A 22,556-nucleotide genomic window follows, 5' to 3' on the forward strand; every position below is an offset into this window, starting at 1 on the left:
CTGGACTGATTCGATCTTGGCTGACCAAGTGCTTTGGTATGGACACCAGACAACAGAGCAGAACTCGAGGATGGATCTTACCAGCGCGCAGTACAGGGAGCGCAGACATGCGACATCCCGGAAGTCCTCAGCGATCCTGAAGATGAATCCCAGCTGACGGTTGGCTCTGGACACGATGTCATGACGATGGCTGGTGAAACTGAGTTTGCAGTCCAGAGTAACTCCAAGATCTCGTACTTGGGTCACCCGCGCCAGTGTGCTTCCCGCGATGGCGTAGTCAAAGATCACAGGCTTCAGTTTTCGATGGAAAGAGATGGCGTTGCATTTGTCAATGCTGATCGTCAGGAAGTTACGCAAGCACCACTCGTTGAAACGATCCAGCTGTCTCTGCAGAGTTGAACAGTCCAAAACGCTCCTTACAACTGTGAATATTTTCACGTCATCTGCGTAGAACAGCCGACATCCTCCGGCTAGCAGCAGTGCCAATTCATTGACGAACAGGATAAACAGTAGGGGCCCTAAGTTACTGCCTTGGAGAACGCCAGACAGACTGGTGAATATGTCGGATTCAGAGTTCCCAATCCTGACACGCATAACCCGGTCGGTGAGGTAGGACTTCAACCAGCGAATGAGATTAGCAGAAACTCCAAGTACTTCCAGTCGTGACAAATAACATTTTTAGTTATTTTTTGCAATTCCGTCGTGAAACTACTTACTTTTCCTGTCATTCTTGAACGACGAAATAGCCTACTTTTCTGTACCAAAAATAACAGAATCGAATAGCAACACTTTTCAAAATAAATGCTGAAAAGTTCTACTTTTTAGCACTGAAATGGGTGCTGAAAAGTTGAACTTTTCAGCACTTGTTTCGAAAAGTAACACTTTTCAAAATTGTTTTGATTTAAACGATTTATTGACAATATACATGAAAATTTGACTTAAAATTTCACTGAATGGGTATTTTCCAGAATTGCAAAAAATGTTGTATGGAACTCGTTGCAAAACTTGATTTTTTCAGCACTCGTCGTATTTATCCAACTCGGTGAACCTCGTTGGATAAATGTACGACTCGCTTTTTGCAACTTGTTGCATAAACTACTATTTCGAACAAATCTTTGTTATTATTTTTTGTTATTTTAACAACTAATCCGATATTACCAATAACAGTTCGAGTTATTCTACCATAACAATAAAAGTAATTCCAAAGTTGTTTTGGTTTTTAACCAATATCAGACCCATAACAAATTTTGTTCTGATAACATAAACTGTTATTAAACTCTTATACAAAAATGGATTTTTCGAAGATTCCATAACACTTTTTGTTATTTTAAAAGTATTTGTTATTGAAATGGCATGAATTTTGTTATTACCGTCTGCCCGGGATTGTTGTGAATTTTCTAACATATAATACGTAATGTATTTACACAAGTACAGAAAAAGTGAGACTTCCAAAATATTTTTCGTCGGCTGTGTGCTATCTTGTGACATAGACCATTTTGGTCGAAAATGAGTGAATGATGTCGTTTTGCTATACTTAACAAACACTACAAGATGCTTTAACCCGATTTTGGAAAATCGCTTCCGTCTCCCGGCTATCTCAATACACACTTGTGACATAGACCAAATTATCATCAAAATGATTGTGCACACTTGTGACACGTCATACATGTTGTTGGAAAATGTGGAAATTTTTTCTTGTTTTTCACAAATTTATGTACACACATACTTTCTAAAGGCAAAGCAACCTTTTGTTTATAAAAATATACTGATTAAGTCGATTAAACCATTGATTTGAGCTTATTTTAGTTTGTATGGGAATTCTGTGCACACTTGTGACACATAGTACAATTTTACTTTCGAAACACACTTGTGACACGTGCTTTTCAGATTTTTGTTTACATTATTTACTGTATCTTTTAACTGGTGTAACCAAATTAGTTGAAACTTGGAGCGTTTGTTAAGCGATAGTATACGAACCGATTGCTTCATAAAGTTTGGCTCTACCATTCAAAGTTTTGAAAATATTAATCATGAAACTTTAAAAATTGATTTTCTTTAAACGGTCGTTGTCACAAGATAGCACACAGCTGACGTTTTGTAAAATTTATTTTCTTAAAAAAACGATTTTTATTCGTGAGTTTTTTTTTTCATTCTTACAATAACGAGCAGTTTTTCTAATAACGTAATAAGGTACTTCTAGAAACATTTGTGAGTTTTCTCATATTCATGCTTGCTGTAATATTACACGAGCAGATCTCCAAATAACAAATCTGGCAGTTTTTCAAGAATAAAAAAAAATCCTTATCTTGATTGTCGTTATACATGTGTGTGTTTTCCCATTGAAACAGGTGGCAAATTTTCAAACCCCTAATTTTAAAGGAATTTTTTTGTGAAATTAGCAGAACATGCATATAATTAAAAAAAAATCGAACTCATGGCCTTCCAACGTTTTGTTCATTCATTCGACCTTTTGTTTATTCGACATTTTGTTCATTTTTTCTTCGGACCACATTCTGAATAAAACTTTTAAAAATTGTAATTTTATGATTATATGAAAAACGAAAATGAATATCTTAAAAAATACTTGAAATTTCAAAAAACTGCAGCGTTATTTAAATTGTTTTATAATTTTCCGCATTTGGTCCTCAAGCGTATAAGAAGTTCTCTATAACCTCGCAATTTTTTTCGCGATGTTTAATTTTTTATTTTTTGATATGGATGAAACTTTGTTCATGTTTTCCCTATGTCAAAATAAGCAATTTTCCCTATGTCAAAATAAGCAATTTATCATTATTAGTTCCCATACAATTTTATGGCCTGGTCATTAGGGTGACAATAAAAAAAATCGACATCAGAGATACCCTCTGACTCGATTCCTAATGCAAAAATAAGTATCTGTGCCAATTTTGAGCCAAATCGGTTAAGGCTAAGGGGTCGCTTTTCATCGTTGAAGTTTATATGGGGAAAATCACGAAAATGTATGGTGAAAAACATCGTTTCAGTAATTTTTTGCTAGGTGGCACAGGTCTCGCCCAAAATTGTCCAAGTGTGAAATTCTTGTAGGAAATTTAATTCCCTACAACTTTGTCGAAGGGTGCAAAACGATCCGAGTTGATCCTGATTTTTGGTGATTTTTCTAGAAAAAAAATATTTTCTTATATGGGTAATTCTCCGCCAACTCACACAGCAGTTGCCCCGACCCCTCTTCGATTTGCGTGAAACTTTGTCCTAAGGGGTAACTTTTGTCCCTGATCACGAATTCGAGGTCCGTTTTTTGATATCTCGTGACGGAGGGGCGGTACGCCCCCTTTCATTTTTGAACATGCGAAAAAAGAGGTGTTTTTCAATAATTTGCAGCCTGAAACGGTGATGAGATAGAAATTTGGTGTCAAAGGGACTTTTATGTAAAATTAGACGCCCGATTTGATGGCGTACTCAGAAATCCAAAAAAAAACGTGATTTTCATCGGAAAAAATACTAAAAAAGTTTAAAAAATTCTCCCATTTTCCGTTACTCGACTGTAAAAAATGTTGGAACATGTCATTTTATGGGAAATTTAATGTACTTTTCGAATCTACATTGACCCAGAAGGGTCATTTTTTCATTTAGAACAAAAATTTTCATTTTAAAATTTCGTGTTTTTTCTAACTTTGCAGGGTTATTTTTTAGAGTGTAACAATGTTCTACAAAGACTCTATATATTAAAATTTATGTAATTGTCTGTTCTACAACTTTGTAAAACATTGTTACACTCTAAAAAATAACCCTGCTAAGTTAGAAAAAACACGAAATTTTAAAATGAAAATTTTTGTTCTAAATGAAAAAATGACCCTTCTGAGTCAATGTAGATTCAAAAAGTACATTAAATTTCCCATAAAATGACATATTCCATTTTTTTTTTACAGTCGAGTAACGGCAAATGGGAGAATTTTTAAAACTTTTTTAGTGTTTTTTTTCGATGAAAAATACGTTTTTTCGGAATTCTGAGTAGCCATCAAATCGGGCGTCTAATTTTACATAAAAGTCCCTTTGACACCAAATTTCTATCTCATCACCGTTTCAGGCTGCAAATTATTGAAAAACACCTCTTTTTTCGCATGTTCAAAAATGGAAGGGGTCGTACTGCCCCTCCGTCACGAGATATCAAAAAACGGACCTTGGATTCGTGATCAGGGACAAAAGTTACCCCTTAGGACAAAGTTTCACGCAAATCGAAGAGGGGTCGGGGCAACTTTTCCCGATTTCGTGTGATACTTTCAAGTATATAAGCCGATTTCTTTTCATCGCATTGCTAATAACTCATCAGGATCAACTCGGATCGTCTTGCACCCTTCTACAAAGTTGTAGGTAATTAAATTTCCTACAAGAATTCCACACTTGGACAATTTTGGGCGAGACCTGCGCCACCTGCTGCAAAAATCCTGAAGCGATGTTTTTCCCCATACATTTTTGCGATTTTCCCCATATAAACTTCAACGATGAAAAGCGACCCCTTAGCCTTAACCGATTTGGCTCAAAAATGGCACAGTTACTTGTTTTTGCCTAAATAATCGATCCAGGGGGTATCTCTTGCGATTTTCCGAAATTTTAAATTTTTCTTGTCACCCTACTGGTTACAAAATGAATATGAAAAAAAAAACTTGTGTGAAATTATCTGATCTTTAATTAAAATATTTCAAAAAATATATATAATTTGTTCTCAACTACGACATTTTTCATCGTTTCGACTTCTTTGTGTGGCTGTATCTCAAAAACTAATTGCCCGATTTTCAATGTTCCAGAGAGTTTCAGGGGTGCTTTTCTTTCAAAAAGTATTTTTAAAATGCAAAAAAAAAAAACAAAAAGAAACCTAAATGGTATACCAAAAACTAGCATTAACTTGAAAACGGTACAATTTGTTAAAAAAAAATATAGCGCTTTTTGATTGCAAATTCGATTTTGCTTCAAAAAATACATGTTAAAAAAATTGTCTAAGTTTTAGATTTAAAAAAGAAACATGATTCATCGAAAATTAATTTCTCGTAAACCAAGTTGTATTACCGTCAGTGCGGGTGACTATGGGTCAAAAAACGATACACCTCTCGAAATTTCTTGATAACAAAAACAATATAAATAACATATAAAATCTGTCAACGTAGATTTGTTCTTAGATAGTTTACCAACATTTTCCCAAATTATGGTGGATTTTGATGAACACTACCTTAAATGCCAATAGTTTGAAAATTGACCCAATCTCACCCCTTAGAGGGGGTAACATTGAGTCAAATGATACTAAAATGATGCTCAAATACAACGATATGGTAAAAACAAGTCATCCAACAGTGTTTCTTGTTCGAGTGAATCGTATTGACACGCTACAATGTTTGAAGTGAAGATTTTTAAACATTTGGGTAGTTTTTGAGCAATTCTAACAAAAATATTAGAAAAATGATTTTTCGAGAGGTCATTTTTGGCCAAAAACGTACCCCAACTTTAGACAGCTGCCAAAATAACAGGATTTGTTCTAGGAACGAGATTTTTTCAGCGAAGTCATCTTGAGATGTCCCCTACACAACCCTTTTAATAGAATTCAGTTTCATTGAGAAGAACCTGAGAAATGGTAAAATCCGTCAAAAATCACTTTGACCCAATCTCACCCCCCAGACCCAATGTCACCCCCACTGACGGTACATCATGCACTATTGCCCAGAAGATGTCTTATTGAATCCCCTAAAACATATCGAAATCATCGAAATTTTACAATACGTATTTTGGGAATGTAACTATTAGTGATAAAAACTCAATTAATAAAATCGAATATTTTTTTCCGTTTCCCCTTTTTTTTAATAAAAGTCCTAATCATAATTTACAACTTTGCCCAAGACACCAATTCGATCAGAAAATCCCTTCTCAAGAAACAGAATTTTATATATTTCAATACCCATTTTGTTTCACCCGCTCCTAAAATTGTCTACAGACTTGCACGAAAAAAAATCTAATGATGAAAAAATTACTACTTTTGACGTTGGGACAAAGTTTCACCCAAATTAAAAAAAAAAATGCAAAGAAAAGTCGATTTGCGTCGCTGGTTGCTGTGCACCCTTCAAAAATCTTATCAATAATCGCATCGCTTTTTCCGAAACAAACTAACTGATAGTTAGTAACTATACTATAAGGATTAAAATTGCATGCAGACATTCCTGGAGCAAAATCTAATTTTTCAGGGAAGTTGTAGCTCCAGGGACAAAATAAACGCACCAGCAATCTCAAGCCATCCGGTGAAGCATGGGAATCTGATCGCTTCCGGCTACACTTGCCTGCCTCAAATCCACTTGAAATATCGGACATGGTTCCGGAATTGGATGTGGCTTGCAGTGTCCTGTGCATTATCATTCCCCCTGCCTGTCTCCAAAGGATCAAAACCTGAAAGAAGATTTCCTCTTAAGTCACACACACAACCAGACAAGTGAGAACATTTATTTTTCATTAAAAAGACCGGCAGATTGTCTTGTCCCGTGTCCTGGCGTTGTGGATGCCCACCGGCCAGAGATTGATGGATCTCTAGCTCTGCGGTGGAAAACCTGTTCAACATGGCAGCTCAGCTCGGCTAAGCTCAGCAGTGAAGCCATTTCCAGATGGCTCAACCCCCGGATGGATGGGTCGGTATGTAAATGGCTATCCTGGAGGGAAGAGAGGAAGAAAGAAAAGCAGGATAAAAAGCTCAACTGTCGAAGGCTTGGTGAGTGATCAACGCACACAGAATTCATCTGCTGGTGTATCCCGTAGGCCTTTTGGGTGATACTCTCTCCTTTTTTTCCTTTATGCAAGTAGAAACTATTGGATGATGTGCTCGACCAGAGCAGAGCAATTCTCGACAAGTGGCCAACAGGATGATGCAATTTGTTAGCGTTTCCGTTTGCTTGTTTGGAAAACATCCTGAGGCATGATGGTTTTTTTTGTGTACAGCTTTCACCACAACTTATCGAGTTTTAAAAGTAACACTTGGCAACAGGAATTATATCGAATCGTGAGTAATTTTGTAACTTTTGTTTTCATTCTGTACTTTAACTCGTTCGTTATGAATTTTTGAAGACCTAGTTATTTGAATAAATTTCTATCAAAAAAAAATTATGATTAGTGCACCGTTTTCAAGTATTAGCCACTTTAAGTTCAATTTTAATCAGTTAAATCAATTTCTCAGACATATATTAAGTATAATCCGACTTCATATTTGATGATTAAACAATTGAAACGCTTTTCCACCAACAATGGTAATAATTCGATCTTTCGGTTGAAACCCGCCTTTTTGCTTTATTAACCTTGTCTATAAAACCACTGAATTAGAAAACAAAATTGAAGCATGATTGTGTTACTTTATCAAACAAAACTTTCTAGACTCTATACATTCTACGAGAAAATGAAACAACTCCTTTTCTTCGTCAAACTTTCACTAACATAATAGACAAACTCTGTGGTAGTAATTCAAGTGAGCAATTCTCTACCAAAACCGGAAATGGATTTTATTTGTATTTTTTGATTTTGCTCAAACTTTGTGGGGGACTTCCCTATGACCAAATAAGCTATTTTGTGTCATTGGTTCACCCATACAAGTCTCCATACAATTTTGGCTGCTGTCCATACAAAAATGGTATGTAAATATTCAAACAACTGTAACTTTTGAGTGAATTTTGTGATCATTGGTGTCTTCGGCAAACTTGTAGGTATTGTTGAGGAGATGTCGAAGAGATCGGAAAATTTTACGAATGTTTCATGTTTTAACATTGAAAATCAGACCATTAGTTGCTGAGATATTCACATTAGAAAATGGTGGGCTGTTTGGGTGAAACTTAGAAAACTTCAATTTTCGTGTTTCTTTTTGTTTAAGCCGCTGTATCTCAGCAACCAGAGGTCCAATCTTCAATGTCTCTTAGACAATTTTATAGCAAATTTTCTGAACCTTTTCAAAAAAAATATTTTTAGAAATGGTCACTCATGGTCACTATTTTTAAAAATCGAAAAACTGCAAATATTTCGCTAAAATCAAACTTTCGGTGGCTATATCTTGAAAACAGAGCCTTTTATCAAAAAATCTGTGAAGTACTTTTCGATTGGAAATTCAATTTTACATTAAAAAAATTACGTCAAATTTGTTTTTGCATAAAATTTAGATTTTTTTTCCAAAAATCACTATTTTTTTCAAAAATTCATAACTCGGCGGCAGATTTTTTGACCATGTTTCTCTATGGCTCAAAAGTTGCGGGTTTTTGTCCCCTAAAACATATCAAAAAATCTCGAAAATCAAAAAATACGTATTTTGGGAAATTAAGTTTTTGTGAAAAAATGTTAATTAAAAAATCGACAAATTTTTTTTCCGTGTACCTGTTTTTTCTCAAAAGTCCTCAACAATACCTACAACTTTGCCGAAGACACCAAATTGATCAGAAAATTCATTCAAAAGTTACAGATATTCGAATATTTACGTACCATTTTTGTATGGACAGCTGCCAAAATTGTATGGAGACTTGTATGGGTGAAGACTTGTATGGGTGAACCAATGACACAAAATAGCTTCTGTGGTCATAGGGAAGGCCCCCACAAAGTTTGAGCCAAATAAAAAAATACAAAAAGTAAAAATGGTTGAAATCGGCCGATTTCGTAGAGAGTTGCTCTTTATTAACCTTGTCTATAAAACCACAGATCAGAAAAAAAATTAACTCTATACATTCTACGAGAAAGTGAAACAACTCCTTTTCTTCGTCAAACTTTCACTAAAATAATAGGCAAACTTTGTGGCAGTAGTTCAACATCAAGTTGATTGTTCGCGGATGACGACTACGTGCTTAGCGACGTGTTGATTGTGGTTTCAGTCTGCTGCTCTACCAGTAAAAGTTCCACTCCTCCACTTTTAACCCTGAATATTATTTAAAAGTCAAAAAAATGAGAAAATTAGTTTATTTTAAAATTAATATTGATGACATCACATGTCAATCGTAATTAGTAATGCCTACTAGAAAAATTTTAGAAAGAAAAAAACGAACAAAACATTCTAATCCACAGAGGGTTAAGACAGAACCACTACATCGAGTGAAGGAGTGACAACTTTACGGCACGGTGTAAAGTTTCACCGCAGATCTATATACGCCCGTCGTCATCTTTGTCGACTTTCTGCGGCGATTACTGCCAAGTTATGGCCGTGTCACTCAGCCACCCGAACAGCCATCGTTCTCATCAGCATCGTCACGATCCCCAGGTAGGATGTAGGTAGGTAAATGCTAGCAGACCCATTATTCGTACTAATAATGGGAAAAGTTAGTGGAGCTTTATGCTGAGCGTCAAGCTATTGCCGAAGCTTTGTCGTCGGTTGATTAATGTGCTACATCAAACCGTTAAGACGATTTCGAGCTCGTTTTTGGGTTTTAATACATGTTCTTATAAGTTAATCGGTACGAGTTTTATTGGTGTGCATCGGCTTAATTTTTTTTAAATCTGAGCAATTCTCTCAGATTTCGGTCATTCGATTGTTTTTGTATTTTTTAATCCGGCTGAAACTTTATGGTGCTGACGGTATGCCCAAAGAAACCATTTGCATCATTAGTTTGTCCATATAATTTTCCTTACAAATTTGGCAGCTGTCAATACAAAAATGATGTATGAAAATTCAAAAATCAGTATTTTTTGAATGAATTTTTTGATCGATTTGATGTCTTGGGCAAAGTTGTAGGTATGGATAAGGACTACACTGAAAAAAAAATGATACACGGTAAAAAAAATTGGTGATTTTTGATTTCACTTTTTGTCACTAAAACTTGATTTGCAAAAAAAAACACTGTTTTTTTTATTTATTTTTTCATTTTCTGATATGTTTCAGTGGTCATCAAATGCCAACTTTTCAGAAATTTACAGGCTGTACAAAAAATCTTTGACCGAGTTATGAATTTTAAAGAAATAATTAAATTTAATCAATACTGATTTTTTTTTTTTAAATCGGTATATTGGTCGCAAAAAATTTTCAACTTCATTTTTCGATGTAAAATCAAATTTGAAAATCAAAAGTTTTAATGAAATTTTGATAAAGTGCACCGTTTTCAAGTTAAGGCCATTTTTAGGTAACTTTTTTGCAAATAGTCGCAGTTTTTCATCTTTTTAATACGTTCACATGTTTGCACACCTTTAAATATTTTTGAAAAGCTGAGAAAATTCTCCATATTTTGCTTTTTTGAACTTTGTTGATACGACCATTAGTTGCTGAGGAATTGTCATGCAAAGGTTTAAAAACAGGAAAATTGATGTTTTCTAAGTCTCACCCAAACAATCCACCATTTTCTAATGTCGATATCTCAGCAACTAATGGTCCGATTTACAATGTTAAAATATGAAACATTCGTGAAATTTTCCGATCTTTTCGAAAACAATATTTTCAAAAAAATAAAAACAAGACTAACTTTTCAAAAGGGCCAAACATTCAATGTTACGCCCTTTTGATATATTAGTCTTGATTTAATTTTTTTAAAAATATTGTTTTCGAAAAAGATCGGAAAATTTCACGAATTTTCACGAATATTTTATCATTGTAAATCGGACCATTAGTTACTGAGACTTAAAAAACATCAATTTTCCTGTTTTTAAACCTTTGCATGGCTATATCTCAGCAACTATGGGTCGTATCAACAAAGTTCACAAAAGCATAATATGGAGAATTTTCTCAGCTTTAAAAAAAAAAAATTTTAGAGGTGTGCAAATTGCGACTATTTTCAAAAAAAAATACCTAAAAATGGCTTTAACTTGAAAACAATGCACTTTATCAAAAATGAAGTTGAAATTTTTTTGTGACCAATATTTCGATTTTTTTAATTTTTGATTCAAAAATTCATAACTCGTTCTAAGATTTTTTGCACAACCTTGAAATTACTGAAAAGTTAGCATTTGATGTCTCCTAAAACATATAACAAAAAAATAGTGTTTTTTTGCAAATCAGCAACCCCAAATTAGTTCATTTCTTATTTGGACATTGTGAATCTTCCGTATAGCCGCCATCTTGGTCGTCATCTTGAATTTTTCGCTTTTCTTAAGGAACCCGGCTAAGTGACTGTGATATTCGGACTCAGGAGGGTTGATTTAATTTAGAACCATCAATACCTGGCCTGTTGCATGATTTTCCCTTCAACACAACAAATGGGCCTCTTTTTTATGTTGGTCCTTGATTCAGTTTGAGGCCGATTTACTTATAAAAAGGCCTTAAGGGTGCACAGCAACCAAGGAAGTTGTTGTTTTCTTATTCCAAAATTGGCAAATTTATAGGCTACGTGGCTCGGTCAGATTAGACCTCTGGTAAAAGAAAAATAAACAGGAAAATAAATACGTTTTTAAAAGCCATTTTCTAATGGTTGACATTAGCATCTCAGCAACAATAACGGTCCAATATTCAATGCTAAAACGTAAAAACAAAATGTGAAATTGTCTAATCTATTTGAAAAAATCACTTTAAAAAATGGGAATCAAGTCTTTTTGAAGTTTTAGTCTTTACTCCCAAATTACCAAAAAAAAATTCGGGAATATCTGAAATTTCCCTTAATTATGTTACATTGTTGGATTACTTGATTTAACCCAATCTTTGTACTTGGGCATCATTTTGGTTTCATTCAACTTTATGTCACCCCCTCTTACGGTTTCATTCAATTTTGTTAAAAGACCTTTAAAACAAACTGCGTAAAATGTATTTTCATATCATAATTTTTTGATAATTTTTTCTTTAACATTCCAACTCCCAAAGCTCCAATAAAGTTGGATCGGTAACTTCAACTCGCTGGTTCTCGAGCATAACTCAACCGATCAAGACGATTATTTGTTCAAGTTATTTGTTAGGATGTCTAGTTGACCCTAAAACTATGCAGAACTCAATTTGATCAAATCTGTAATTTTTGCGATCAAAAACATCGTTCCAACTTTTTCTTCGCGTGTAAAAAAATTCGCCGAAAATTCCACGGAGGCAGTCTTTTAAAAAAAGGTGGAACGATGTTTTCGGTCGCAGAAATTACAGATTTGTTTAAATCAAGTTCTGCAAAATTTTAGGATCACCTGGACACTCTTACAAATCACAGGAAACAAGAATCGTCTCGATTGGTTGAGTTATGCCTGAGAACCAGCGAGTTGAAGTTACCGTTCCAACTTTTTTGGAAGGCTTGGGCGTCCGTGTAAGTTGGATATGCGTTGGGCGTTCCAGTGTTAAAAAAAATAAGTTTAAACATTTAGGCTATTCATTTTTAATACTTCTTTCTAGCAACATTTCAATCCTGAAACATAAATCACAAAGTCTGAAAAAATATAGATTTCTTGGCGTCCTTTTCATTCTATCAAAATTTTCAGTTTTATTAACTTTTCCCAAAAAAAAAGAGATTATCTTAATTTTTCGATAAACGCATTAAAAACTTGTAAAAACTTAATTTTTATTTTTCTTCAAATTCAACTTAATCAGTCTGTTTTATATTAACTACTGGCTTTTGAACGGAAGCGAATGACCCATAGGGTTAAAGTTCCCCTGAAAAAACAACAACATCATCAGTTTCTTAAAAATATTAGTTTTGAACAGAAAAAATAACTTGTAGCAAAAAATAAAGTTTAATTGAATTTTTAAACAATAGTGACATTTATTCCTGAACCATAAAACAAAGCAAAAAAAATAATGTTTGGGATTATAATGTTGAATTTTATTGAATTGTAATTGAACAATTTTCATAAGCCGATGATGCACAGCTAATTAAATGACTTAGATCCAATGCTAAAGAAGAAAAACTAGTTTCAAATCATCCGATTTTGACCATTTTTATTTTTTGTATTTTTTTATTTGGCTCAAACTTTGTAAGGCCCCCCCATATGACCCAATAAGCTATTTTGTGTCATTGGTTCACCCATACAAGTCTCCATACAATTTTGGCAGCTGTCCATACAAAAATGGTACGTAAATATTTAAACAGCTGTATCTTTTGATTGAATTTTCTGACCAATTTGGTTTCTTGGGCAAAGTTGTAGGTATTGTAAGGACTATTAAAAAAATATAGGTACACTGAAAAAAATGGCCGATCTTTTAATTACCTTTTATTCAGAAAAAATCAATTTCCCAAAATACATATTTTACATATTTTTGATTTTCGAGATTTTTTGATATGGTTTAAGGGACAAAAACCTGTAACTTTTGAGCCATAGAGAAGGTTGGTCAAAAAATCTGCCGCCGAGTTATGATTTTTTTGAAAAAATAGTAATTTTTGGAAAAAAATCGTAATTTCATTCAAAAAAAATGTTGACTTGTTTTTTATGTAAAATTGATTTTGCAATCGAAATGTACTTTACAGATTTTTTGATAAAGGGCTCCGTTTTCAAGATATAGCCACCGAAAGTTTGATTTTAGCGAAATATTTGCAGTTTTCTTCGATATTCAAAAGTAGTGACCAAATGTGACCATTTCCGATTTTTTTTTTTTTCAAGGGTTCAGAAAATTTGCTATAAAATTGAAGATTGGACCTCTGGTTGCTGAGATACAGCGACTTAAAGTAAAAAAAAACCGGAACATTGAAGTGTTCTAAGTTTCACCCAAACAAACTACCATTTTCTAATGTCGATATCTCAACTAATAATGGTCCGATTTTCAATGTTAAAATATAATACATTCGTGAAATTTTCCGACCTTTTCGAAAACAATATTTTTAAATCTAAAAATTTATTTTTTTTACATCAAGACTAACATTTCAAAAGGGCGTTATATTGAATGTTTGGCCCTCTAAAAATAATTGACCGCAGAGAGTTTTCCGGAGAAAATACAATTCATTTCCAAATTTTACCTAGCAGTACCATAGTTGAACCTTTTCCTCGTTGTACACAGCAAAAATTCCGATGGTATAATCGCATGCAAAAGCATGCACATCACCTTCGTCAAAATAGACACTTAATATTACACATTGCATGTAAACATTTTGTAAACAAAAAACAAAAGTTGCAACCGACGAGATTCAAACCCAGCACCAACAGTAAGAACTGGCGCCTTAGCCCGCTCGGTTATCAGACCGATGAAGAATGTAAAGGATGAACGCATATATGAGATTGACATTTCGGTCAAGTAGGTTTCCCATACTGATAGGCTACATAATTCAGGGTGTTTTATTAAATCGAATTTCATAAAATAATGCAAAATTTATTTTACACCCAGGCCTTTTACACGCAGCTGGATTACTACTTTATTTGCTGTGTAGCACATTTATTGCCCCGGTACGATGTGCATATTTTCTCCGAAAAATGTTGTTGATTTGATTAGGGGAACTTTAACCCTATGAGTCATTCTCCGAAAAATAACACATCAAATCACTCCAAGTCTTCACCAACCAGAAGGCAATGAAAAATTCTTCGAAAAAGTGCACTGCTGTTTTTTTTTTGGAAATTGTGTGTCGTCGTTCCGGGCCAGTTCTGGGCTTGACTGCCGAAGGGAATCCTGGAAACCAAAACTACCAGGGGGCAATTGAGGCAGCTTTTCAGAATTGAATGAGGAGATGAAAAAAAAAACAGAAATTTAATGGAAGATCTTACGTGAAGGCTTATGTTTTGATTAGTTATAGTGGGTCCCTCGGGTCGTCAGTGGACTAGATGCTCTTCCATCAGGGGGTACGGAAAAATTAAGTTGCTCTGCGACGAAAGAGCAAAGTCGTGTAGCAGGTTCGTCCCGAGATGAAAGTAGATTCATGTCACCTCTCGTGACGCCTAGGGCCATGACGAGAAATGGTAATTAAACGCACTTCAAGTAGAGTTTGTATCAAGAAGAGCTACAAAAAATAGTTTAGTAGATGGAAAAAAACTGTTGGAAAGTAAGTTTTGTGTCATTTTTTTGTTTCAACACAAACCAATTCCTCGAAAGCCCTACGGCCTGCTTCAAACTGCATCAAATATTCAACGCACATAAAACTATCGAACTATTCCGGCAATTTTCCGAACTCGAATCAGCTGTGTGTGTTTTTTCCCAATTTTCCCGCATCAGCCATAATTTTAGCCACCACTCAGAACCAACTGGCGCAGTTCGCTCTCTTTTGCAACTTTTCAAACATCCGAAACAACTGCTGCTTCTTTCGCACAGCTGGAAGCAAAAATAGTTGCATCGGGAAAAGAAAATTTTCGACATTCCTTCCCTTCTTATCTAATTTATTGCCTTCGGGGCTAGTTTTCCTTCCCTTCGCGAACTCCGGCCGAAGCGGGCTCATTCGATAATGAGCGGGAGGAAAAATAGTTGGTTTCATAGTTTCGATTTCGTCTTATTTTCGGTTCTGTACAACCACCGAGGCTAGCACGGAAATTGAGACTTTCGGAAAATAATCATGAATTCACCCAATTTGAACTAAAAAATAAAAATCGTTTACTTTTGGCTAGAAGAGAATTGTGTTAAGGATTATAATCTAATCTAATCTAATCTAACCTAATCTAATCTAATCTAATCTAATCTAATCTAATCTAATCTAATCTAATCTAATCTAATCTAATCTAATCTAATCTAATCTAATCTAATCTAATCTAATCTAATCTAATCTAATCTAATATAATCTAATCTAATCTAATCTAATCTAATCTAATCTAATCTAATCTTATCTAATCTAATCTAATCTAATCTAATCTAATCTAATCTAATCTAATCTAATCTAATCTAATCTAATCTAATCTAATCTAATCTAATCTAATCTAATCTAATCTAATCTAATCTAATCTAATCTAATCTAATCTAATCTAATCTAATCTAATCTAATCTAATCTAATCTAATCTAATCTAATCTAATCTAATCTAATCTAATCTAATCTAATCTAATCTAATCTAATCTAATCTAATCTAATCTAATCTAATCTCATCTTTAAAAAATCAAATAAAAATTTCAACATTTTAATGGAAAAAAGGTATGGAATGTCATTATACAGCAGTACAGTTTGAAACCAGGCCCAGTTAAATTACATAAACTTTGGAAAATATTTGCAACGGCCTTATTACTTTTCATAAAATCTAAGTATTAACGCAAATATTTTTTTTTTTTTGTGGAAAAAATAATTTTTCCGGTACCGTACATTTAACATTCACTAAAAATAAAAATATATTTTTTTATTAGCTCAAACACGTTAAAAATTATAATAAATGCAGGGCAATTTCAAATAGCTTTTAGCTGATTTCACTTAAAATTTTATTGAAGTTTTGTGATTTTTTGAAAAATAATTTTTCCCCTTGATTTTTCGGACTATTGTTTTTTAATGGGGGGGGGGGGGGTTGACAGTCTTAAGAATATGATTAAATAACGTTTTAATTCCAAACAGTAATTTTTTAAAATAATAATAAAAAAGAAGAATGATGAACGAAACCTTTTTTCTTTACTTTTATTTGATAATTAAGAGTCATATATTCTAACAATTTCAAAGTGTTGAAATTTTAATATGTAGCTGTCTTTTTTCCTTTTCTAGAAAATGTATTTTTACAAAAGCACAAAAAGCACGAAGCTATAAATTTGGTTTACAGATGTTTCCAAAAATATTTGATATTGGAATGTTTTTGAAACAAAATATAATTATGATATAATTGAATATTGAAATCTTCATTAATCAAAAAAAGGACAAAACAAGAATACAAAAAAAGGTCAAATATATGTTTCTAGTAAAATTTCTAATTTCAAAGTGACTGTTAAAAACGCCAATGAAAATTCAAATTAAAGGTTTATTCGTTCGTCTTTCTTCTTTTTAAAAAAAATGTTACAAAAATTATAGAAATTAATTTAAAAAATATATTTTCTTATTTTAAGAAATTCTCAAATTTTGTATAGAAGCATAACAGTAATAAGTTTTGTGATAATCATTTTCAAATCTAGCCAAAATGCCTGCTATTCATTTTCAAATCTAACCAAAATATTTAAAATCTACTCCATCTCCGGCCATAACCTCGATTTGAAATTTAAATGGTTTCAATTGGGGAAAAAACAGACAATCTTTTCAGACAATTTATATAAAATTTGATTAAGATGAAAATCAACAACATAGTTTATCACTGATAAAATATCAAGCCTTTGGTTGGACAGCCCTGATTCACAGTAGTTCTTTGCCGAATTAGCAGCACAATACAAATAAAACAAATTCGGCTTGAGAACGCAAAAAAATCAAAGCTTAAATTATAAAGATTGAAAAGGTATAAACAAAGAGATTAATTTTCCACCTAAAAGAAACTTACGCCCGATTTTCGTTATTTCGTTGCGATTTCAAAACCATACTTTAAAATTAGAAAATCGGATTTCACGACAGCAAAAAAGTGTCAAAATTAAAATTCAGGGCATAAAATTTTCACTTTTTCAACATTCCCGTCTGACCAGTCACGTACCTCACTAGTCTACGCAGCAGAGAAGAGCCTTCCATCGCCCTTCTCCACCCTCCCCACAAACCAACTGTTGAGTAGAACTTGCCCCAAATGAACCATTTCAGCACTGCGTTCTGTCCGCATCGAATCTAATTTATCGGCACCAGTGCAGCAGCAGAAGCTTCGAAAATTGCAGATCTGCTTGCTGCTGCTTCAAAATTGGAAACCCAATTCCGCAAGCTGAGAATTCCCTGCGTTCCTGGGCTGTCAGGTTTCTTGGTTTTGTGCCGTTTCGAGGTGCAATCTTTGTTTGACCAACATAAAACACTGTTTTTTTTATTTTTTTTATTATGATTTCAAGTTTAGAAATTGGGTCTTTGCCCTTTTATCTTGATGACCGATTGCCCTATTCTGTCAGGCCATAATGTTTTCGAGAAATGTTTCAAGCAGCACTGGAGGGCACAAGATAAATGTTTGCCAAACAAGTTTTGAGGCAAATTGATTAAACTTGGTAGAATGTTGCAGCAACAGAATTGAACGGCATCGATAGAATTCGAAAGTTGAATCGAAATGATGTCTTTGCATTGCCAGCGGAATTGAGTTTCGGTCGAGAAATGGGTTTCATAATTGTATGGCAGACATTTCGTTTTTATTTTTTTTTATCTATAATATTTTAACAGTACTTTTTAGCATCCTTTTGAGTGCTGAAAAGTTCAATTTTTCAGCACTTGTATCGAAAAGTAATACTTTTTGTTACTGTTTACTGGAAATAAAAATAAAGTAGCATTAAAAAACTTGATTTTTCCATCACTCTTCGAATTTATTCAACTCAGTAAACCTCGTTGAATAAAATTATTTGTGCTGAACAGAAACTTCTTTCTCCAACTTGTTGCATAATAGTAGTTTATGCAACAAGTTGCAAAAAGAAGATTTTTTCAGCACGAGTCGTACATTTATCCAACGAGGTTCACCGAGTTGGATAAATACGACGAGTGCTGAAAAAATCAAGTTTTGCAATAAGATCCATACAATTTTTTTTTTTTGCAATTCCGAAAAACACCCTTTGAGTGAAATTATAAGTCAAATGTTCATGTATTTTGTCAATTAACCGTTAAAATCAAATAAATGTTGAAAAGTATCACTTTTTGAAACAAGTGCTGAAAAGTTCAACTTTTCAGCATCCATTTCAGTGCTGAAAAAGTAGAACTTTTCAGCATTTATTTTGAAAAGTGTTACTATTCAATTCTGATATTTTTGGTACAGAAAAGTAGGCTTTTTCGCCGTTCACGAAAGACAGGAAAAGTAAGTAGTTTCATATCGGAATTGCAAAAACTACTATTTCACTTCCAAATTGAACATGCAAATGTGCAAATGCAAATAGTAATCAATTCATGTCAATTATTTGCAATGGGGAAAAGTTTCACTTGCACATAAGTTGCATCGTTCTTCGACCGTCTCCACACTTAATCATATGCAAAGTTTTGCCATAATTCGACTCAATTTCAGTCCAAAGTCTCCCGCCGCTGCGCTGCAGGTGTGTTCCAAGTTTCATGTTTTTGATCCATTTTATAACACCACCTGAAATGGGCAACACACTCACAGAAACAATTCACAAAAACACGACCAGAATTTCTTCCTTTTTCCCACACTAGCACACACACAAACAACATTTGCATGCAATTTATTAGTTCTTGATGAGAATTCCTAGACACCTTTCCGTTAGTACGTCCTATTTCAAGAAGCTGCTATCTCATCTGGTGTGATACACTGAGAAAAAAATCGAATTTAAACTTTCAAAAAATCAAACATTTGGATGAGTTCTTGAAATTTACTCCAATTGACCAACAAATTTCACTAACACCAATAACCACATTTATCAGTGCGCTCCTCCTCGTTGGATGTATTGCGGTTTGGCTGGTGCAGGCGCGTGTGGAGGACCAACTTTTCTCATTACCTGAAGTGGTTGATGTTGCCATTGTGTCATTGGGGGACGACCAGCACCACCACCCAGAAGGCAGAAGGAGAGCAGCAGCAGCAACAACAGCAAATATATACGAGCCTAATGAAATGGTTTAACAACGGTCGAATAAACATGCCAGAGTTTGGAAAATTTGTTCCGCAAACAATGTGCACACGCACGCACGCACACTCACAGAGTATCTTTGCTTGTCTGTTGTCTGTGTGAGTGAGTGTGCAACCGGAAGCCTCGGGAAGTGAATTCGAATGAATTCGTAGTTTCTGTACAAGTTTAGCAGGAATGAAATGAGTATTTTATAAGTGCATTTTTGTTCCCATTTTTTTTTATTATCAAAACTTTTTTTTCAAACCCCTTATGTTTATATATCAAAATTTTTGTAATTGCCTTCTCTACAACTTTGTAGAACATTGTTACACTCTAAAAAAATTACCCTGTAATGTTTAAAAAAACTAAATTTTAAAACGAATATTTTTGTTCTAATTGAAAAAAATTACCTATCTGGGTTAATGCAGATTCGAAAAGAACATTAAATTCCCTTAAAAGGATATGTTACAAAAAAAATTACAGTTGAGTAACGGAAAATGGCAGAGTTTACAAAAAATAAAATGTGTTTCTATTCGATGCAAAATACGTTTTTTTTTCGGAATTTTGGAACCACGATTACCTAACTCTGTTTTTCAAGAAAAAATTCTTGAAAAATCGATTGCGCATTGTGAGAAACATCGCAGGAATTGTTAAATTACTCATTTTGCCCAAACGTTGAGTTTTCAGCAATTTTCAATCAAAATCGCCCTGTAAAGTAAAAAAAAACTTCTGAAAAAAGCACTTTTATTATGTCCAAGAAATTGAAAAAACAAATATCCACATTTACCGCAAATGAAATCTTTTGTCCATTCAAGCAAAATTACCCAGAATGTCTCTATTTAATTTTTAATTATAAGGAATGTTTTTTTTAACTTGAAAGTATTAGCTCCATAAAATCAACATTTTTTTGCATAGTTACATCATGATAAAAATGATAAAACTTAAATATATTGCTCAGATTTTGATATTTCATTTCTCTTTTTTAAATATCTGACGGTTAGTTTCTTAAATATCGGAATTAGAAATCGAGGGGCAATCTTCAATGTTACTTAGACGGAATTATAGGAAATTCAACTTAAAGAAATTTTCAGAAATTGGCAATCATGGGCTATTTTATTTTGAAACAAATGCATTTTTTTTTTCAGGGTTAAACAATAATCGACTGTATATTGAAAAAGGTGAACTTCTTTAAACTAATTAATTAATTAATTAATTAATTGTATGGTACATTTTGATTTTCAAATTTAGAATTTTTGATGTTTTTGTATCACTTTTCTTCGAAATCAACTCAGCGGTAAAATTTTATAAAAATCAAAAGTTGAGATTTTTTCAAAATCAAATTTCAAACGGTGTTTTTTTGAAAAGTACCTCTTTGTGGCTTTTTTTGCTCACTCAAAACTACGAATTTTTGGAATACAACTTTTATTGGAGTACAACAGTTAATTTGTATAGGACTGTTCTCGAGTATATCTATTTTTGTATACCTTAAATTTGGCCCGAGACACCAAATCGATTAGAAAATGTCTTCCCGAGATAGAGATTTTCGAAAATTTACATACTATTTTTGTATGGAACGTTACCAAAACGAACCAATAATACAAAAATCAGGCCGGTTGTGTGTAAAATCTTAAAGACTTTGCTAAAAAAAGAGAGTACTGCCCACATTTTATTTTCGAGGATTTTTATTTTTCCCGTGTTTAGGAAATCATTTTGAGCAACTTTTGTTCTACGACAAACTTTACTTCTCTTGTTTTATGTTTTTCTTGTTTTATTGTTAGTTTTGGAATTCACTTTTATCTCGCTTAGTTTATCTTTGTTTTTGGTAGTATTTGGCCTATTCTAAGGCCATTTATCATTACATTTTGCCTATCTTATTTTTTCATGTTTTTACAGTCACTTTTTCAATTTTTTTATTGTTTCACATTTTCTTCTAAAGATTGGCAACATTATCATTTAAATTGTAAAAAATTGCGTAGAGGCATAGTCTGGGACACTACAAAAATAACTGCATATTACTTTTTACTTAAAATATATAAAATGTTAGTGTCAGCCAAAGTTCACCCTTTAAAAATTACATTTTCAAAAACATTGCAATGTTTTGGCATTGGCATTGGCGCAAGTCAAACGTCCAACCCTAAAATTTTCTAAAATTTTAAGAGTTTTTTAATGTGTAAGAGTTAATTGTCATTCTAGTTTTCAATTGAGCAATTCTCTACCAAAACCGGAAATGGATTTTATTTGTATTTTTTGATTTGGCTCAAACTTTGTGGGGGCCTTCCCTATGACCAAAGAAGCCATTTTGCATCATTAGTTTGTCCATATAAATTTCCATACAAATTTGGCAGCTGTTCATACAAAAATGGTACGTATATATTCGAAAATCTGTAACTTTTGAAGGAATTTTTTGATCAATTTGGTGTCTTCGGCAAAGTTGTAGGTATTGTTAAGGACTATTTAGAAAAAAATAGGTACACGGAAAAAAAAAATTTCCCGATTTTTTTATTAACTTTTTTTTCACAAAAACTCAAATTCCCAAAATACGTATTTTTTGATTTTCGAGATTTTTTGATATGTTTTAGGGGACAAAAATCCGCAACTTTTGAGCTATAGAGAAACATGGTCAAAAAATCTGCCGCCGAGTTATGATTTTTTGAAAAACTAGTGATTTTTGGAAAAAATCGAAATTTCATACATAAAATTTTTTTGACCTCATTTTTTTATGCAAAATTGAATTTGCAATCGAAAAGTACTTTATAGATTTTTTGATAAAGGGCTCCGTTTTCAAGATAAAGCCACCGAAAGTTTGATTTTAGCGAAATATTTGCAGTTTTTCAATTTTTAAAAATAGTGACCATGAGTGACCATTTCTAAAAATATTTTTTTTGAAAAGTTCAGAAAATTTGCTTAATGGGCATAATATTCAAAGTTTGGCCCTTTTAAAATGTTAGTCTTGATTTAATTTTTTTCAAAATATTTTTTTCGAAACGATCGGAAAATTTCACGAATGTTTCATGCATTAACATTGAAAATCGGACCATTAATTGCTGAGATATCGTCATTAGAAAATGGTGGGCTGTTTGGGTGAGACTTAGAAAAATTCAATTTTCGTGTTTCTTTTTCTTTAAGCCGCTGTATCTCAGCAACCAGAGGTCCAATCTTTAATGT

This window comes from Culex pipiens, chromosome 3 (assembly GCF_016801865.2).
Source record: "Culex pipiens pallens isolate TS chromosome 3, TS_CPP_V2, whole genome shotgun sequence".
In the NCBI taxonomy this organism is placed as follows: domain Eukaryota; kingdom Metazoa; phylum Arthropoda; class Insecta; order Diptera; family Culicidae; genus Culex; species Culex pipiens.